Source organism: Colias croceus, chromosome 11, assembly GCF_905220415.1.
Source record: "Colias croceus chromosome 11, ilColCroc2.1".
Classification (NCBI taxonomy): domain Eukaryota; kingdom Metazoa; phylum Arthropoda; class Insecta; order Lepidoptera; family Pieridae; genus Colias; species Colias croceus.
This window is the reverse complement of record NC_059547.1, coordinates 10,549,669-10,557,815: the sequence shown is the minus strand read 5'-3', so window position 1 is coordinate 10,557,815 and position 8,147 is coordinate 10,549,669.

Below are 8,147 nucleotides of genomic sequence, written 5' to 3'. Positions count from 1 at the left end.
ATGGCCAATTTAGTTTGGCCACATCATGATGTGGTTTGGGCAGATCAATGATAAGAAATCGTTTCACGATATGGCCAATTAACGCACGGTTTTTTCATGAAATGACCAAAATTATTTGATCATATCGTAAAATAGTTACATTAATCTTTGGTAGAGGCGCTGCAAGCTCTGTGTTTATGTGATAAGATGGCGGCCGCTGGCGAAAATTAAATTATTCGCAGTTAAAAACTTCATAATTCGTTTAATAACAATATTATGAAGAAAGTCATAGCAAAGAATTTACGACGAAGAGGTACGAGTACTATGGAAAATGTGGATATCTTATATGTATTTTAGAAAAAATGCGACTTAAATAAAATAATTTAAGAAACTACTACTATATTATTATAATTGTTTGTTTTTTAAAAAGCGATCCGCTGCTGCGGCACTAACTTAAATGACATTAAACAAGTTTTTAGAATATAGTTATTCTGAAATTTGTTAATATTATATGGACTCTTTATATTTTATACGATCTGGCCAAATGTGGATGACCAAATCGTGAAACGTTGACGATTTAACGATCTGATCAAACTATGTTGGCCATTTCACGATATGCGACCATTTCGTGAAATGGCCACTCATATCATGAAATGATCAAATCTACGATATGACCACGACAGACACAACATGGAAATTCCAATTTTATTTCCTAGTAAATTCAAACATTCGACGGTATGTCGATTGTGAATGCCAGTCGAATTAAAATTTTGATTAATTTAACAAAGCGGTTTTCGATTATTCCTGCTCCCAAAGCCCATGTATCCTCCTGCTATGTGTATGTATGCTCCTGCTCCCATCCCATTTATCTATTTATATCGAGCTTTAATAACGCCATATTGAATTTTCTGTCAAAATTGTAAAAATAAATTGTTGTTTTCTTTAGAACACTGTTTAGAAGTGCGATGTGGGCGTGGCCCACGTGTCACTAGTAAGGTAAGATCACCTAACTCGCTCTCAGTTGTGCGCAGAAAAATATTCGAGTCGGTTGTCAACTGTCAAACCTTATTTCCATATTTATTCATTATTTAGAGTGTGTTGTTCGGTATTAGAGTGGAAAAATGATAGCAGACGAAATAATATCAGCAATCGAGACATTTCATACCATCGGTAAGTCTTATTTTAATTTATTTTAAATATATTTTATGCTTAGATTACAAAATAAAGTACAGATGGAGCATGACAACCGCCCGTCGCCCTTGTCAAAGAAAATACGAAATCAAAAACAAATACGTCGCTGCACCAGTGCTATAGCGCATATAGTGTCATGCAATACGTCAAAAAGGGGTTTGCAATTTAGTAAAAAAATGCCGTCTTGTGATAATAAAACGCTGTAAAATTTGTTCCCGAAAACAAAAAAAAAAGATAAAACATCGTTTCACAGGTTTTCTGTAGATTATTTGGCTGATTTATTTCTTTAATACGAATAATAATTTTACAGATATGAAGGAATACAAAACTTCAACGTATGTTGCCAGTATTTTGAAAATGAATTTGCCATTTTTATTGGAAAAACGGTAAAATGGTTAAAGGATCTTCAGGGATGCTGTTGGATTTTTCAGGTTCATGATAATTATTAGATTATTTTAATAAGCATAATACATTATTTTGTTACTTTTATAAAGCTTAAAAACGTCATAGTCGTTTTCGCTAGCGATTTAATTTATGTGAACTCCATGATGGATATGATGAAAATAAAGTGTCCCGTATTCTCGACTAAAAACTACCGCTATTCGTATTCATATATTATGAAAAAAAAATTTATATAATTATTATAGTTAATATTGAAACTTTTTTTATGTAATTTATTTAATAAAAAATTGAATACAATTTTTTTGTCCATATATAACTTTAGTAGGCAGGTACTTTATGTAATAAAAGAATTTAAATAAAAATTAAAACTTGACTTCTCATTTATGTATATAGCCTACGTCACTACCGCCACTAACATAATAATTCAGATCATTGCAATGAAACCTCACAACTCAAAATCGGTCCAACGGTTTATACTGCAGGGCGTGTCAAAGAAATATTATACATACATCCATAAACTCGAAAAACATAACCCTCTTTTTTGCGTAGTCGGGGAAAAATTTGGGAAATTTTTCAATATCTGGCAACATTACACGCACACAGAAGCACCGTGTACGTACAGTGCAGCGGCGAAATGACAGCACACATAGCTTTATTGAAAATGACGATAAATTATTCGGTTTAGTTCGGCAACGCTCCATCTGTCTTTTATTTTGTAATCTAAGATTTTATGTTACAACTTCGCTTGTCGTAATTTGTCAAAAATTTATAAAAATATTAAGTCAAAATGAACCTTAATGCATAAGAAATAAGTACTAATATAGATTGAACAGCAAACAAGACTTTCTGGAATATTATTGAAATAAACAAACGAATGTCGGATTAGTGATGCATGTGGCGCATATCGACAGTATCGATACTTTAGAAAGACAAACATTTTAAATATTAAATTTTATTCTATTTTTCCTTAGCTTTCATTTGTCCTATTTATTTATAGATTTTCGAAAGAGCCTAATTTAAAAGAGAAATGGATAATAAATGCAACGTGACGAGTTAACTGGATGCCGAACAGCAATAAGCAGTCTAACAAAGGCCACCGATACATCAAACCTAACGGCAGTTCCAAGATTTAAAATAATGCATATTTTCTGTTTGTTTTGTAAATATAGATTTATACTATTCTATTCTATTCCGTTTTTTATTTAAATATAATAATATGAAAATACGCACTTAGTAGTAATAAACATACTCCAAAATGTGACACATTATCCTATACTCATATAATAGAAAGAAAAAAATAATGCACAAAAATATATTTATTTGTGAATTATCGATAACAAGGCTGACATCCCTTAGAGCATAGCATCAGGTTAATGTCAAGTTAATGTCATTAATTTAGAGTGACACAAATTTCAACCTTATCTTTATGTGTAGAGGTTCAAAGTTATATGTATTGAAAACCAACGCCATCTGTTGTGGAATAGCTGAATGTTTTCGAATTTGGAATTTCTGAGCAAAGAGAAACAAAACAGCTAATATACCTAGGGATGTTATACTAAAATAAGCCGTAACTTTGTTCGTTAGGGTACATATTGAAATGCTGAATTTATAACCTAAGTCAGTTTTTACTCAAATTAAGCTGTCCAATCAAAGGCATAGTTTACTTGTAGTGTACTGTATAACTATCGGTTTAAATGTGTGGGTTTGGCGACACTGGTTTTCATATTAATGATGACATTCACACACTAACATTTATGACAACAACAAAATTTCATATTCTGTAAAGGATTGTTTTAGCGCTGTTATTCAGCAAATTACATCACCTGAGATCGTATTAATTTTGATGATACATAATATATATCAAGAATTATCTTACGTTTCATACTATATTTTAGCCTGAATCTAGAAGATTGAATTATGAAATAACTAGCTTACCACCCGCGGCTTCGCCCGCTTTGTTTAAAACCTAATAAATTATATACTAAAACCTTCATCTTGAATCACTCTATATCTATTAAAAAAAAACCGCATCAAAATCCGTTGCGTAGTTTTAAACATTTAAGCATACAAAGGGACATAGGGACAGAGAAAGCGACTTTGTTTTATACTATGTAGTGATATCTCTATCAGAATTGTAAAAAATATCTCAAAAAATTGTTTGAACGAAAGAAAGAGAAAGAAAGAAAGAAAAAAAGCTTTATTGCCAACAAAAACTTAGATTAACTTAACTTAGTAAACATAATATATTAGGCAATCGGAACAGACTCAGCCATGCTGTGGGCTAGCACCCGAACAGCGCTGATTTTCAGTCTGCCCGCGTATTTTCCGAGGTCCTACATTTATATAAATACTAATTTATATAAATACTAATTTATATAAATGTAGGACCTCGGAATTACGAAACCAAATCTTTTAAGAGCAAAGATTTCTATTATGCAAAGGATAGAATAAATATGACTGCTTTTAAATTTATCTCCTGTAGTGTTATTTTGTCCCAACGGACTCTGAGTAATGTTGTAAAGAGTGCAGAGTATATCTCCCACGCAATTGGCTAGTCACAATAGGGAAATCCAGCCAGAAAGACTAATTATGTTTAATAGTGAAGGGCTTTTAGTAATTCAAAGTATATATGTAACGAGCTTTCCCGTTTCCGTTGGATTTCTCTATTCTTTGTCCTTTTTAACCCTAGATTACTACCCTTCGTCGATTCGACGACGCGTCACCAAAAAAATCGCTGTAACTTTTACGCGCGCGACCATATGATTTTCTGACTTCAGCTAATCTCAACCAACCCGTTGCGCTTGCGATGGACGGTAGTGCTTTGTGCGTGGAAGGTCCACACGCGCTGTTCCAGCAACCATGGCTCGTCACATCGACGAAGGTTAGTATTAACGTAACTTTTCGTACTATTTAGTTAAGTTAAAATTACGTTATTTTATCTTTTATAATGGTGCCTATTATTTTATTTTTTAGATACGATTCATATGTTAGTTTTAGAAGTTGAAAGCGATAAGGAAGATTCATCTGCGAGAGAGCCTGAAGACCACATTGAGGCTGAAGAAGCATGAAACGGAGGGTGATGATGAAGTTTCTACTGTAAATAAAGAGCAATTTCCAGATCAAAATTATGAGGCAAGTAGTAATACATCTCCCCACGTTCTATTGAAGACGAGACACCTATAGCACTTCAGCTGACCCTAGCGATTACAAGACCATCGCGTACCATTCTTCTTGGGAGAGACAAACACATATTATGGTCATCACAACAGTCAAGGTCACAAAGCAGAAGACCTTCAAAGAACATAGATACATAGCACGTGGTCATGTACGCTTTTTTCAAGATATTTTAGATCCTCTTCAATGTTTTTCAGGTATAATTATTGGTAACATTACTGATACTCTGTGGGACTCAATTACATAAATTTTAAACATGCCAGGAAGAAATAATGTGAAAGTTATAAATGAGACTGAGCAAAGTAATGCTGCTGATGTGCCTCCATAGCAAACTAAAATAAACATAATATATGCTATATGTCCCTCCGTAAAGCAAAGGTAGACCTAAAAATAGGTGCACAAAGTGCATAAATCGTTGTGTGGGGAACACAAACTTGATGTGTGTCACATATGTTTTAGATCCTAAGCTATTATCAAAATTATATTTTTAATTAATTTTCCAGATATTATTTTTGTAATTAATAGTTTATTTCGAGCAATTTAGAGGTATATATTATATGTACGGAATTTTTCAAAAAATTTAAGAATGTTCATAAATCGTGTAAACTGTGATCTCATTTTGATGACTGTTTGAATTAAAACTATGTTAAAATAAATATTTTAATATTTTTATATGTAGATTAATATCTTGTCCTTAAAATAAAAACATAACTACAAATATATTTTTTTAATTAAACCCCTAAATCCCCTCCAATAAACAGCGTAGACGAAACGACGAAGGTTAGTATTAAACGTCGAAAAATAAGGTTAGTGTTCTAGGGTTAAGCTAAGTTATATTTATACTATTTTTTTTTTCTAAATCGGTTCCAATCCATTTGTTAACCATTCAATGGTTTAGGTGTGAAGAAGAAACAGACACACATACCTTTATTATTAGTAAGAATTTATATAAAATGTATTGTTAATGATAAGAGATATTGCCATACTTCGTATCACCATAAGACTGTAGCAAAAATAAGATAGGGTAAAGCCAGGATAGTTGCCGCACTTTTTAAAAAGCTCTTTTACAAAAAATGTGTAAGCTATTTTTGCTAAAATCTGTTTAGTTCATATAAGTAAGAAAATATATTCGACATAACAGTGTTCTATTCTAACAGGAGTAAACACAGATCACAGGCCACTTAAAATTCAAATCCTCTTTAATATTTCAATGTTTCAGCCGATTTAAACGTGTTTATTATCAAGAGCATCCATCACTGTCAACTTTGACATACTAATGCAGTACCACTCGCATAGATTGCCGGCCATTTGTTACACGATTCATTACTTCACCTAGTTATGTTTGAGAACAGGGGAATTTCAAAGATTTAGACTGGCTTTTACTTGACCAGAATGTTAGATTAAACATCGTTTTAGAGTTTAATGTGAGATAGAGTTTACGTAGTCTCACATTGTAGGTAAGGCTAGAGAAACTACAGGTCACTTTGGAACCTGCCTAATTAATTTATAGTATTCATAAGTAAAACACCAACTCATTTTTTGTTCCAACTGCAGATGACGTGTAATGGGGCGTAGTTCTTGTATGATTAAAATAATATAGAACCTCTTCCGCTCTATCTCATTTTATATACAGGGTGTAATCGTTAAGTGTGCACAAGCGATTATTCCGTAACTATTGCAGATACCAAAAAACTTTAAACTGATATCGAAAGTACTTAACCTAATGAGTAAAATGGCCATAATAAATTTTTAAAAATAAAACGAGAAATATCCAAAAATGTTACATTAAACGCTCCCATACATTTTATTTTCCATACATTTTGTATTCATAGCAGATTTTCGAAGTGATGTCCTCATTGTGCAATACAATGAGGAGCTCTAATTACAGTTTCTAAATGAACTTCCCTTCAAATTTGCGAAGTAATTTAAAGCAGAAAACCAAAAAAAGAAAGAAAAAGCTAAAATCTTTCATAATAAATGTACTAGGTTGATCCAAAAGTAATGATACTTGGGTATTTCCTGTACACATAAAAATATAAAATTAATGTTTTTTGCTTGCTCATGTATTCACTAAGTAATCACAAAAAAATCATATCAACAGACCACGTTTCCAATTATTTACATTAATTTGAATGTGAACCGTGCGTGCCAGAATGTTTCCCGACGGAAAGAAGAAACAACGATTCGACATGTAGAAGGTAGTTAAATTTCTAAATTTTTAATGATATCAGGATAATTTTTTGTCACGTTTTGTGATCATGGACGTTACCCGAGTTCACCTTGTTTATGCTGAAACCAAAAAAACAAACAATGTCCTGGATGCGAGCTTCCAAAGTGACGATGAAGAAATTGAAAATCAGTAGGTTAGATTAAAGCGGTAGTTTTTTGGGACGCTGAAGGAATAATTATGGTGGAATATTTTAAAAAGGTAGCCACTTTATTGGGCTCTTACTAAACAGACAAAATTAAAAGATTGCGGTAGGTTAGCAAGGAAAAGAGACATGGCAAACTGCGGACCTGAACGCTGTTTCACCAAGACAACGCACCAGATCACAAAGCGTCAGTTGCGATGGCTGCCATTCAAAAATCGGCATTCCAAATGCTTGAACACCTACCCTATTTTTTAGATCTTGCTCCTATTTACTTTTATCTCTATCCTCGGCACAAGAAACACTTTCTTAGCAATAAATTATTTTAAGACGACAGCGAAGTGATGGCCGCGTGGAGGGGTTTTTGTGGATGAAGTCAAAGTTTTTTTTTTTAAGTTTAGGAAAAAAAAAATTGAAGTATATTTTCTAGTTAGAAGACTATCTAGAGAATTACATAATTATTATAACTGTAATGACCTTGTTTAATATTGATTATCATTACTTTTGGATCAACCCATGTACATGGGATATTCGTATCTCATACTAAATGTATGGGAGGGTTTCAAGTTAATTTTTTAGATATTTCTCGTTTTATTTTTAAAAAATTATTATGGCCATTTTACTCATTAGGTTAAATACTTTCGATATCAGTTTAAAGTTTTTTGATATCTGTAATAGTTACGGAATAATCGCCTGTGCACACTTAACGATTACACCCTGTATATACATTATACATAATAGAATTTAATATTCATACAAAACACATTAGCAGACGCTCTGCTCAGTATAAATTATACGAAAGTTATTTTTATGCACTGAAACTTTAATTACATTTATTATATATGTAAATGAAGTTCATTGCATCCAACTTCGTTTATTTAGTTTGAATTTTCTGCGCATTTGATATATTCAGAACTTCGAGCTTGCCCGCCATTTTGTGATTTTAATCAACATCTAAAATATAAAGTTAATTGTAATTAAAACTGCTAATAAAATACCCTTTAATATTGTTTCCCCTTTCAAGTCTACGTG